Raw genomic sequence first — 13358 nt, 5'->3', positions numbered from 1 at the left:
GGAGGGCAAGAGCTTAAGGATCATCATCAGAATAAGAAATATTGGATCCACTTCATGTCCAATTTCTTAGTGCCTAAGCCCAACTAGAACAGCAATTCACAAGGATTAGTTTGATCAATATTAGGTAAGCAAGTGACTTTTTAATTAATTGACTGATTGGTCCATTTCTCCTAAGGTATTTATTCAGGAATAATAACATGTGTTACCCATTGCCCAGACTCCAACCTGGCTGGCAAGCAATTAAAACTTCTATCTGATAAATGTATGCTTGTCTGTTGTACTTCTAATGCTTGACCTATTTCTTTTGCTATCTGAGCCAGAGTCTGATATAAATTATGGATAAGACAATGTAGTTCAGGAACTCCTAGATAGAGTATAAATCCTTGCACACATTAGTGAAATAGTGTCTTGGATACCTCCTGGTAAGATAGCATGTCAAAATATTAACAAAATGAGCATTGGGAAGTTCTGTTTTGAATACTTGGAAATGCTGAATGATTATACACAAAATGTATGGCGTATTTTTATGTGGCAAGCATAGGAAATACATTTGATTGATTACACCAAAAGAAAATCCCAGGTGTGCACATTGAAAAGGCAAAGATGTGTTGTTTGTGCTCTCATTGACACTGGCTTTCATGTACCCATGGATGTACACCCTGGAGTTTAAATGTAGTACTCGTAGTTAAAAGGACCTGAAATGGTCCATTCCAGTGCAATTTTAAGGAAGGCTTTCATTGGTGTCTCTTTCCAGTAACCTCAGTCTCCTGACTGCAGTCTCACATAAAGGTGTATCTGGTGATATTCAATTTGAGAATGCAGCTTGCACCTGCTGAGCATGTGATGTCATTCTTGACAATATTTGACAAGCCTGAAGTGTTAAAAAGATGGAGCCTGATAGAGCAGGAGTCATTACAGTCTCACTAGTCCTCCTGGAATCATTTTATATGAGGAGGGCCTCTGAGGACTTTGAGATGAGTATCACATTATTGTTAGAGTTAATGGATAGATTTTGATTTTACAGGATAATTAGGCTTTTCAATTTTGCCAAAATTTTATGGGTCAATATGAACAAGGAAATTTTTGTTTTAATGGGAGTACCTCACTCAGTTTCTTAAGTATTTCACCTATAAAGTGAGAGAATCTATCAATAGAGAGTAATGAATATAAGTAGTCCCCCTTATTTGCAGTGTTGCTTCCTACAGTTTCAGTTACCTGTGGTCAACCGGAATCTGAAAATATTAAATGGGAAATTCCAGAAATAAATAATTCGTAACTTTTAAACTGCGTGCCCTTCTGAGTACCCTGATGAAATCCTGCGCCATTCCCCTCTGTCCACCCAGGATCTGAGTCATCCTTTTGTCCCGGAAATCCACACAGTATATCACTTATATCACTTGGTAGCGTGTCAGTTATCAGATCGACCATCATGATATCACAGTGCTTGTGTTCAAGTGAACCTTATTTTACTGAATAATGGTCCCAAAGCAAAAGAGTAGTAGTGATACTAGCAATTCAATTATGCCCAAGAGAAGCCGTCAAGTGCCTCTTTTAAGTGAAAAGGTGACAGTTCCCAACTTAATAAAGGAAAGAAAAAAATGTATGCTGACGTTAAGATCTACACTAAGAACAAATCTTTTTTTTTTTAATATATTTTATTGAGTTTTTACAGAGAGGAAGGGAGAGGGATAGAGAGTTAGAAACATCGATCAGCTGCCTCCTGCACACTCCCCACTGGGGATGTGCCCGCAACCAAGCTACATGCCCTTGACTGGAATCGAACCTGGGACCCTTCAGTCCGCAGGCCGACGCTCCATCCACTGAGCCAAACCGGTTTTGGCAAGAACAAATCTTTTATCCAAGAAATTATGAAGGTAGAAAAAGAAATTCATGCCTGTTTTGCTGTCGCACCTCAAACTGCAAAAGTTACAGCCACAGTACGTGATAAGTGCTTAGTTATGATGAAAGAGGCATTCAATAAGTGGGTGGAAGACATGACAGAAAGTGTGTTCCGACTGATGAGAATGTGTTGTGCCAGAAAGCATTGAGCCTATACGAGGACTTCAGAAAGGGATCCCCTGAAATGAGTAACCAACCACATTCATATAACTTTTATTACAGTATATTTTGTTATTAGTTGCTATTAACCTCTCAGTGTGCCTAATTTAGAAATTAAACTTTATCGTAGGTATATATGTGCATTAAAAGCATAATATATACAGGGTTCTGTAGTACCCATGGTTTCAGGCATCCACTGGGGGTCTTGAAACATATCTGCTGCATATAAGGGGGGGGGGACTACTATACTGTCCAGGTAAGAAGAACAAAATCTATCTATTATTATTTTAAAAAAATGTTTCTACAGCCCTAGCCAGGTTGGCTCAGTGGATAGAGCATTGGCCTGTGGACTGAAGGGTCCCGGGTTCAATTCAGGTTTCGGGCTCAATCCTCTCAGTAGGGAACGTGCAGGAAGCAGCTGATTGATGATTCTCTCTCATCACTGATGTTTCTATCTCTCTCTCCCTCTCCCTTCTTCTCCAAAATCAATAAAATATATTAAAACATACGCTTCTATTGATTTTAGAGAAGGGAGAGGGAACATCAATGATGAGAGAGAATCGTACATTGGCTGCTTCCTGCATTACCCGCTGCTGAGGATCAAGCCCGCAACCCGGGCTTGTGCCCTGATGGGAAATTGAACCATGACCTCCTGGTTCATGGGTCGACACTCAACCACTGTGCAACACCGGCTGGGCATCCCCCCCCCCCCCCCCAGCATAGTATTAGTCCTTTAGCAAGGGAAAACTTCAAACATAAAACTAACAAACCATTACTAAAGTGTTGTAGGGGAGGAAAAAACCTTTTCTCTGTCTTCTTAGTTCAGTACCAGGGAGCTTGTGAATTACTAGTAAATGGGGTATACAAATTGTGCAGTTCTAATTGGTCTCAGTCTGTTGGTAGAAAGATGAACCAGGGCTTGCCTGCAGTGGTTGACTTAGACAGGGAATCTGAGAGTTCAGTCTGAGGTTCTTTCCATTGTACAGAGTGCATGATGAGCCCCTGTCAGCAAATGGCCATTAGACTCCTATTATTCATAAAATTCGTGCCCTTGGTTGACCATGGGGAGTCAATCTCAGTAGATAAGTTCCTTCTTGGAGTTCACATCAAATGAATCTTTCTTCTTGAATTCCATAGGGTAGAGACCTCAGTATAGAACTGAGCTCAATTCTTAATACAACGAAGACAGTTAGGGATTTATAGCCTAGAAGTAGAAAGAGGTGGGCCAATGGTTGGGAAATTACTAAGAGGAGATATTACAGTAGGGATAATCTTGCTGAAGCCAGGCCCAACTGATCAGATATCAAGGGTGAGGGATTCTTGCTACAACTGGGCTAGGCAGGCCCCTTAAGGACGTGGGGCCAAAGTCAAGGCCTAGCTGAGAAGAGGGCTCACAGAAGCTTGGCTAAGATTTGGTCGAGGAGAGAGTCTTTGTCACTTCTATGATATAAGAGAACCAGGCAGATGTTATAACAGCTTTAAAGAAAAATTCAAAACAGCTCAGATTTCTATGAGGTAAAGGGATGTTGAGATGCATTGCAAATGTCCACAAAAAAATGGTTTTGCCACAAGGGGGAGGAAGTTACTTAGAAATACTACCAAACAAGACAGAATTCACATATCTATCAGTTACCTACTGCTTACAAAGAATTACATAGTAGCTCAAAGACAATGAACAGGGCTAGAGCCCAGAAGGACGTTCTATAGACGATTCAGAGTTTCCCACTGAAACACAAATATTTCTCTATAAGGAACTTCTAGCAAGGTGAATGGAGGTGTGAAAGGCAGGGAAGTTAAAGAGTAGAAATTTAGGAAGAGTGAGGGAGTCACACACAAAAAAGTTAACCCAATTGATTGAACTTGGAATATGATCAGCATGAGATGCAGTGATTTTTTTTTTTCCAGAGTGAAAGAGGTTTGATTTCAGATTCTCTAAAACTTTAATGCATGGAGTTTCTGTGTGTGCATATTTGATCCTAATGGCTTTAGGATTTCTATTAGCTGATCTAGCTGCTTCTAGTTCCCGTGGGTACAAATCTTTTTACTGAGCCAGGTCTTCTCTGAAGTTGTTCATTATCAGTGTGTATGTGTGGGGCAGGAGGGGAGAGGGATGGGGAAAGAAAGATGGAGATGAGAAATTTGGTATATTTTATATTTCTGCATTGGCTTTTATTTGAAAAATAACTTTACTCCTATTCAATTTTTCCCTCAGAACAGTTTTTTTAAGGAGAAAATGGCATACTCTCTACACATTCTTTTCATCATTTTAATGGTTACAATTTTGCTCTGATAAGTCAAAAGGAGTGGCCAGAGCTTCAGGAAAAACCTGCTGAAACAGAAGGATCAAGTTACATAGGTGGGGCCCCTAAGGGGCATAAAAAGGTAATAGGAGGAATGAGAATGTAGGTAAGCACCTTAGGGGAGGGCAGTGGGAATGTTGGAAGAGACATAAAAAACAAGAGAACTAGGAAGTCCCATCACAACAAATGGTTTAGTCAGGAAATGGGAGCCAAAATTCCACTCTTGCTAGAATGTATCCATGCTAACTTTGTTCAAAACCTTCCTGAAACGCAGCCATAAGGGAGGAAAAAATTTTCCTCAAACTTCTTAGGGTCCCGGGCTGGGTCTGAAAATTAAACTGACAAAGACGGATTACTAGGAGAAAACATGCAAATTTATTTAATATATGTTTTACATGTGTTAAAAAACAAAATTTAACCAAGTAAATTTGAATATATAATTAGGCTTTTACAGGCAAAAGAGGCCAGGGACAAGGAAAGAGCTTATTACCTCATCTTTCTTTGGGGGATGGAGGGTGTCTATCCTACCTCACTAGTGCTGACCAGGAAATTGCAGATTGACTGATTTAAGATTGTATTCCTGGGAGAAGCTGAAATTGCAATTCGGTTAGGTACTGAGTCTTGGTTTGATGAAATGGGTTTAGCACGAGACTCCATTTTGAGCTTATCTCTTTTTTTAAACACGTGACACGAGATCCTTCACAAGGAAGTGAAGACCTGAAGAAACAGACCTGAATATTTTCATGAAGAGTGGACAGTCGTAGAGGAAGTTGATGAGTATGAGGTAAGTGTAGTCAACTGGGAGAAATTTAGCAAGTCCTGTTTGTTAGGATTTTTCTCATTGTCTCTTTTTCTTTGGTGATAAGGATGTTCCTTTCCTCTGGGTATAGGCAGAGCACCTCTCACATGAGAATTTTATGACCTGTTAGGGTAGAAAAAGGGCAGGGGGAGTCAGAGAGACCTTCCTGCTTCTGCTGTTTTCTCAGACTCCTTCAGCATAAAATTTTCAATATGCCAAGGTGCCATATTTTGGGGTAGCTTATCTTGATCCTCATTAAGGCCAAGAATCTTTATTCCACTTTTTATTAGAAAATATTTTTTAAAATTTTTTATTGATTAAGGTATTACAAATGTGTCTTTATCCCCCCCATTGTCCCCTCATCCCCCCCAGTCTTGCCCTTCCCCTCCCCTCCGCGGCCCCCCCCCCGACCCCCCGTTGTCTGCGTCCATCGCTTATGCTTATATGCATGCATACAAGTCCTTTAGTTGATCTCTCCCCCCTTACCCCCACCCTCCCCTACCGCATTATGCTAAGTGAAATAAGTCAGGCAGAGAAAGAAAATATTTTTATTAAAAATAATCTTTATAATTTCTTCTATAATAGAATTCCCATAGAAATCTTTGTGGGTTTTTTTTTTTTTTTTTTTTTTTTTAGGATTTGAAGGGATAATTATGATCACTCATTGGATAATTTTTAAAAATGAGATAAATTGACATATAGCATTATACAAGTTTAAGATGATTTAATACATTTATATATTGCAATATGATTACCACTGCAGTGTTAGTGAACACCTGTATCCCATCACATAATTATCATTTTGGTAAGAACATTTAAGATCTAGTCCCTTAGAATTCTGAAGTATAAAATACAGTATTTTTTACTATAATCATTATGCTGTGCATTCATTCTCCAGAACTTATTTATCCTACATGATTGCAACTTTGTACCCTTTGACCATGTTCTCTCCAGCATCCCTCCCCCAGCTCCATGTAACCACCATTGTACTCTTTGTTTCTAACAGTTTGGACTTTTAGATTCCACATATGTGTGAGATCATTCAGTATTTTTATTTTATTTTATTTTAGTAAATCTTTATTGTTCAGATTATTACATTTGTTCCTCTTTATTCCCCCATAGCTCCCCTCCACCCAGTTCCCACCTCCCCCCCTTTGCCCTTACCACCCCCCCCCCCCACTGTCCTCATCCCTAGGTGCACAATTTTTGTCCAGTCTCTTCCCGCATCTCCCACACCCCTTTCCCCACCATTCCCTTTCTATGTCCCTGATTCTATTATAATCACCAGTTCATTCTGGTCATCAGATTATTTATTCACTTGATTCTTAGATTCACTTGTTGATAGATGCATATTTGTTGTTCATAATTAGTATCTTTACCTTTTTCTTCTTCTTCCTCTTCTTAAAGGATACCTTTCAGCATTTCATATAATCCTGGTTTGGTGGTGATGAACTCCTTTAGCTTTTCCTTATCTATGAAGCTCTTTATCTGACCTTCAGTTCTGAATGATAGCATTCAGTATTTGTCTTTCTCTGACTTACCTCGCTCAGCATAATGTCCTCAAGCTTCATCCATGTTGTTGCAAATAACGGGATCTCCTTCTTTCTCATGGCTGAGTAATAGTCCATTATATAAATATTCATATGTAATCACATGAATCATTTTCAGCACTCCTTCCATGGGTGTCTTTTAGGAGGTCAGTATGCGGCACCTTTGCTTTTACACATATCACTGCCTCCGAACTGCTGTCACCAGCTATCTGCTTTTAATTTATCCAAATCTACAACACTTCCCTACCTCTTCAAGTGCCTGAAATCATCGTTCCTTTCACACCCTTAGCAACATTAGCACTCTTGATGGTCTCTTTATGTTTTAAAATTGTGCTAATGGTCAAAAGCTTCTCTCCCTTGTTTGGGAGACACCTTTTGTCATGCTGCGATACCAGCATGAAAGTGTTGTCATGTTGAAAACAGAAGTTTTGTTCCACAACCAAGACATCCCCCTCCTCCCCACTATACAACTTGTTCAAGAACCAAATTGTTCAATTTGGGAGATGTTTGAGAGAACTGAGGTTCGACTGTATATGGGGGAACTAAGATAAAAGCTAGTTAGTTAAGTTTGTTATGTACATTCCTTTGGTGCCCTCTCTGGGCTGAGAAGAGTCTAGAATTTCTCTAGCAATTAACCTCTGTCATTCCCGTAGAGAGGGGACGGAGTGGGGCGGGGGGGGGGGGACGGGGGGGGGCGGGGAAGAGGAACACCTTTGCCAATTTTGGTCCTACTTTTAGGAAAATAGGAATGCAGAGAACTTTTCTTATATCTATCTGCTTCTTTTCAATTGCCTTCAGCTCAAAATAATCCTTATGCCAAAGTGGCATATTTTGGGGTGGCAATTTAAAAAATTTAAATTCTTTATTGTTGAAAGTATTACATATGTCTCCTTTACCCCCACCCCCCACCCCCCATTGACCTCTCCCTGCCCGCTTCCCCACCCTGGGGTGGCATATTCTGCTACTGTTCACTGTCTTTTGTCAGTTTAATTTTCAGGCTCTCAAGCACTGAAGCTGCGAGGGCAGAGGAAAAGTTTTTCCTCATTGATGTACCTATTGCAATAGTCCTGAATAACAAGTGTCAGAATAATTTTTTCTTTAACAGAAAGGATTTTAAGAATCTAAAAGTTAACTTCTGTCTCAGCTTCCTACTTTTCTTTAAAAATCCTTTTATCGCCCTGGCCGGTTTGGCTCGGTGGATAGAATGTAGGCTCAATCCAGTTGAAATCCAGCTGGTCTGACCTTGGCAAGGGCTTCCTGCGGAATGAGGGGTCCCAGGTTCAATTCCAGTCAAGGGCATATACCTTGGTTGCCGGCACATCCCTGGTAGGGGGTGTGCAGGAGGCAGCTGATCGATGTTTCTCTCTCATCGTTTCTCTCTCATCGTTTCTCTCTCATCGATGTTTCTAACTCTCCATACCTCTCCCTTCCTCTCTGTAAAAAATCAATAAAATATATTTTAAAAGTCCTTTTATCATAAAAACTTACCATATTGTTCAAAACCTTCCTGAAAGGCAGACATAAGGGAGGAAAAAATTTTCCTCAAACTTCTTAGGGTCCCTGGCTGGGTCTGAAAATTAAACTGACAAAGACGGATTACTAGGAGAAAACATGCAAATTTATTTAATATATGTTTTACATGTGTTAAGAAACAAAATTTAGCCAAGTAAATTTGAATATATAATTAGGCTTTTACAGGCAAAAGAGGCCAGGGACAAGGAAAGAGCTTATTACCTCATCTTTCTTTGGGAGATGCCTAATCTCTTTATTAGGCAAATTGCATTTGCAGATCATTTTGTTGAAATAAATTTTGCTATTTTTTTAAAAAAATATTTTTATTGGTTTTTTACAGAGAGGAAGGGAGAGGGATAGGGTTAGAAACATTGATGAGAGAGAAACATCGATCAGCTGCCTCCTGCATACCCCCTACCGGGGATGTGCCCGCAACCCAGGTACATGCCCTTGACCAGAATCGAACCTGGGACCCTTGAGTCCACAGGCTGACGCTCTATCCACTGAGCCAAACCAGCCAGGGCTAAGTTTTGCTATTTTTAAGCTGTTATTTTTTATGCATTTGCTTATTGATCCTTCCCAGCACTAAAGTGTAGAAATATAATACAGTGTAGAAAGAACAATTTCTACACATGTCTCTTGCTTGTTTGAGTTAGCAACAATGGTTCAAGTTTCAAACAAGTAGCATTTACTGAAAAATTAAGTGCAGGATTACATCCACGCTAGCTTTTTGGGGGATTCAATTTTATGCATTCATTCAAGGGTGGTTTTTTCAGCACCTGTTTGCCAATCTTTATGTTAGGCATTGAGATTAGAGTTGAGAATGAGACCAACATGGTCCTTGTCCTTCATAGTGCTTACAGTCTAGACCAGTGGTCAGCAAACTGCGGCTCTCGAGCCACAGTTTGCCGACCACTGGTCTAGACAAATAAAAAAGCCTGGGCCTCTGATCAGGCCATCTCTATGGGCAGTGCTATGTGCTGAGATACAAACATAAATAAAGGCTTCTTCTGGCCTTTCAGGAGCTTCCCCTGTAGGGATGACAGACCCAGGTCCACAAAGAGATGATTTCCTTACATTAGGGTAAAGTTGGAATTAAAAAGAAAAAGTTTAGAATTTTCTACCAAGGCTCCTAAAGGAGGTTCTACTCAAGATTGACAGGTTAAAAAAAAGAAGAAGAGGATATTCTAGAGGAAAAGTCATAAAGTCTTGGAAGAAGAAACAGCATGGAGTATATAGAAAACTACAGATGATCCAGTCCATTTGAAGATGTCCAGAATCAGGGGATTTCTGGAGATGGTAGTGAAAGCAGGGGTAGTAAGGCCAGGCTTGGGCTTTTGCTTCTAGCCAGTGAAGCATTTGAGGGGGCTATGCTGGTAATCCTCTGTGTACGTCCCTAGATCTACTTTTTTCTCTTTCTTTGCCTTGTTCTGTGCCCAAAAGGCTGAGTTCTCACAGACTGCATTCTCAGAGTTTCAGTTATTTATAACTGTATACCAAACCACTCCAAACCTAGTGACATAAAACAATCACAATCATTTATTATTACTATTATCTCTAACAGATCTAGAGGCTGACTGGACTCAGGTAGGAGTTCTTAGTTGGGGATCTCTCATGTGATTTCAGTCAGACAGATGACTGGTGCTGGAGTCATCTTGAAGGCTTCCTCACTCACTTTTATGGTGGTTGTACTGGCTGCAAGTTGGGACTCTCCAGTGCCTTTGCCAGGAAACAGCCTATACATGGCCTCACCAAATGGCTTGGGCTTCCTCATAGCATGGCTGAGTTCCAAGGGCAAGAATGCGAAGAGACAGAGCCAGCCAGAAGCTGTATTGCCTATTATGGCCCAGCCTTAGTAACTATGTAGCATTACTTCTACCACATTCTATTTGTTAGAGGTGAATCACTAAGTCCGGCCCATACTTAAGTGGAAGAGAATTAGACTCCACATATGATGAGAGGATTGTAAAAGAATTTGAAGATGTTTTAAAACCACTATATCCTCCAACTTCTGTTTGACTTTGGACAATGCGGGTGAGTGTGTGTGTGTGTGTGTGTGTGTGTGTGTGTGTGTGTGTGGCGGGGGGAGGTAGGTGGGAAAAAGTGGGCACCAGCAGATCAGAGTGTGATTAGAGAGTTTGAAGATATTTTAAAATATAATTTAATATTTCATTTATTAAAATGTTATACATTTAGATTACTATATTTAAAGATTATGATTATAAAAATGCCCACACACAATACCCTACAATATACTTTAGATGTTTTCCTCTTTATAACAAAATTTCCAGATTCATTAATTTACTACTGCTGCTTAAAAATAAATACAAAATGGTTCAAATATTAAGTTGGATAGAAATCTTAACAATAGGAGAATAAAATTAACTACCACTTAAAAATAATCTCCCAATATCCAAATCCTCATGACACTCAACCTTAAGAGAGTAAGGTTACATGCATTACATGAGAGTTTGCAGGTATTATCTGCTCACCGCCACTCCCTCCCTGCCTGGCTGTGGATCCATGATGACTACCTGCAGCCACAGTTCCTGTCTGCTGGCCTTTCTCCCACTGCTTCAGTTCTCACTGGGTTCCAGTAACATTGCTTCTTCCCCTTGCCTCTTCACATCTAGGGATGGTAATGGCTTCTTCCTGTTGCTGTTCCCCAATGTCTCACCCCTTTAGTTGATTCCTTTAACTCTGCCAAAACCTCTGTGAATGACCCATTAATTCTACTCTTTAATGTAAACATTTTGAATGAACCATCTATTTTATTGCCATGAAACTAACTAAATCAAGGGGCCAAAATGTAGAGAGACTAGCTGGGAAGATGTTATAATAGCAAAATTAAGAGACAATAGAGACCTGAGAGTAGTGGATGGACCCTAGGTGGATTATTAAGGTAAATTTTGTAAAACATTGTGTTGGATCATAGTTTATAGGGACTAGGTACTGTAAACCAAATCTATAAGGGGTTAATGTCAAAAGGAGCAGGCAGAAGATTAGGACAGATCAGGCAGTTACCAGAGGTTGTTTTGGAGGTCACAGGGCAGATGTAATGACCCCAGGAGCCAGAGATGGTAATGACCCCAGGATCCAGAGATGCCGCATAAGCACTGATTCTAAGCCAGATGTTGTTTGGCTCAGTCTTATCTTCTTGTTAGAGTTGCAAGAATTAAATGAACTAAGTCACACATAACTGCTCTGAATATTGTAAAGCACTATAAACTGTATATGTGTGAAATCTGATGGGAGCTAGTATTATAATTATAATTATTTTAATTCTTTCTGGGTATTTGTATATCTAGATTAATAAATCTTGACCATATATAGAAAGGAATTTGAGCTCAATTAAAGAAGCAATAGAAATGGTATTTCCACATGACTCTTCTGATGAAACTGAAAAGATTCTGTAGTTTCAGATTAACTCTTTCCCACAAATGCTCATTCTTGTGACTCTGTCTACTCACTGTCACTACTTACTGTTATTTGCCTTGAAGGAAGGGGCCAATAATACAGAGGATTCTCCATAATTGTGTTAGTGTCTTTGCAATTTCTAAATCTCATACTATGGAGTAGATGCTGCCTCTGAGTGATGGTGACTAAGCAACTTGACAGTGAGCTGCTACAGGTTGGTCCAAGGTGAACGTTCAAGCAGATATATCCACAATCCCTATATTTTTAATTGTGGTAAAATACACATAACATAAAATTTACTATCTCAACTATTTTCTTAAATCCTCACCTGAGGATATTCTTTCCATTGATTTCTAGAGAGAGTGGAAGGGAGGAGGGAAGAAAGAGAGAGAGAGAGAGAGAGAGAGAGAGAGAGAGAGAGAGAGAGAGAGAGAGACACTAATGTTAGAGAGACACATGGATTGGCTGCCTCCTGCAAGTGCCCCAACCAGGGCTGGGAATCAAACCTGCAACTGAAAACTGAAGTCCTGCCCTTGACTGGAAATCAAACCCATGGCCCTTCAATCCTCAGGCTGATGCTCTAACTACTGAGCCTAACTGGCCAGAGCTCAGCTATTTGCTCCCCCCCCCCCCCCGCCCCAGCTATTTTTAAGTGTACAGTTCAGTAGTGGTATGTATATTCACTTTGCTGTGCAATAGGTCTCCAGAATTTTCATGTTCCCAAACTGAAACTCTATACCCATTAAACACTAATTCTCCTATTTCCCCCTTCCTCCACCCCTGGCAACCACCATTCTACTTTAAGTCTGTGAATTTGACTACTTTAAATACCTAATATAAGTGGAATCATACAGTATTTGTCCTTTTGTGACTGGCACATTTCACTTAGCATAATGTCCTCAAGGTTCATCCATGTTGTAGCATTTGTCAGAATTTCCTTTCTTTTTAAGACTGAATAATATTCCATTGTCTGTATATACTGCATTTTGTTTCTCCATTTACTCTCAATGGACATTTGAGTTGCTTTAGCCTTTTGGCTATTTTGGATAATGCTGCTCTTAGAACTTTTATAGAGTCTTTATCCCAAGATTTGTGTGTAATGTATTTTTGGTCTGTATTCAGGTGTGGGGTTTTTGAAATCTTTTGGGTCTGTATCCCAAAGTATGACTCTGAGATATTTGGAATCTTTTTCTGGGTGTGAAGTTTTAAAACCCTATGATGGTCTGTGTTCCAAGGTTTGAGTCTGAGGTAATTCGCTCTGTATATTCAGTGTATGTGGTCACTAAAATCCTTCAGAGTCAGTGTTCCATGGGTTAGGTCTGATTTATTTAGGAGGTCTGGATTCAGGGTCTGAAGTCTTAGAACTTTTGGAGCTTAGGTCCAAATTTGGTTCTGAGGTATTTGGTATCTGAGATTAGAGTGGGAGGTCCTTGAACCCTCTGAATAACTGTGCCCCAAAGTTTGAATTTGAGTATGTGGGGTTTGTGTTCAGGGTATGTGGCCTCCGAAATCTTTGAGGGTATGTGTTTCAAGGTATATGTCTGAGGTATTTCGGAGTCTGTGTTCAGGGCCTCCTATCTCCAAACCCTTGAAACTGTGTCCCATTGGAGGGGTTCAGGTATTCAAATGTTTGTGTTCATGGTCTCTGAATAATTAAGAGTTTGTGTCATAAGGTTTGAGTCTGAGGTATATGTGAGTCTCTATTCAAGGTATGAGGTCTCA

General features: G+C 40.0%; 1 protein-coding gene across 1 annotated transcript in view; it reads left to right on the top strand.

The window, feature by feature from the left end:
* The first annotated feature begins 3287 nt into the window (after positions 1-3287).
* Positions 3288-13358, top strand: part of PAGE4 (PAGE family member 4) — a 46097-nt gene continuing 36026 nt past the window's right edge. The window contains exon 1 of the mRNA XM_081081502.1: positions 3288-5142. The gene's annotated coding sequence lies outside the window, so the exon portion shown is untranslated. The remainder of the gene's footprint in view (positions 5143-13358) is intronic.

Source organism: Myotis nattereri (assembly GCF_964212035.1).
Source record: "Myotis nattereri genome assembly, chromosome: X".
NCBI lineage: Eukaryota > Metazoa > Chordata > Mammalia > Chiroptera > Vespertilionidae > Myotis > Myotis nattereri.
This window is presented reverse-complemented; position numbering and strand designations above follow the sequence as displayed.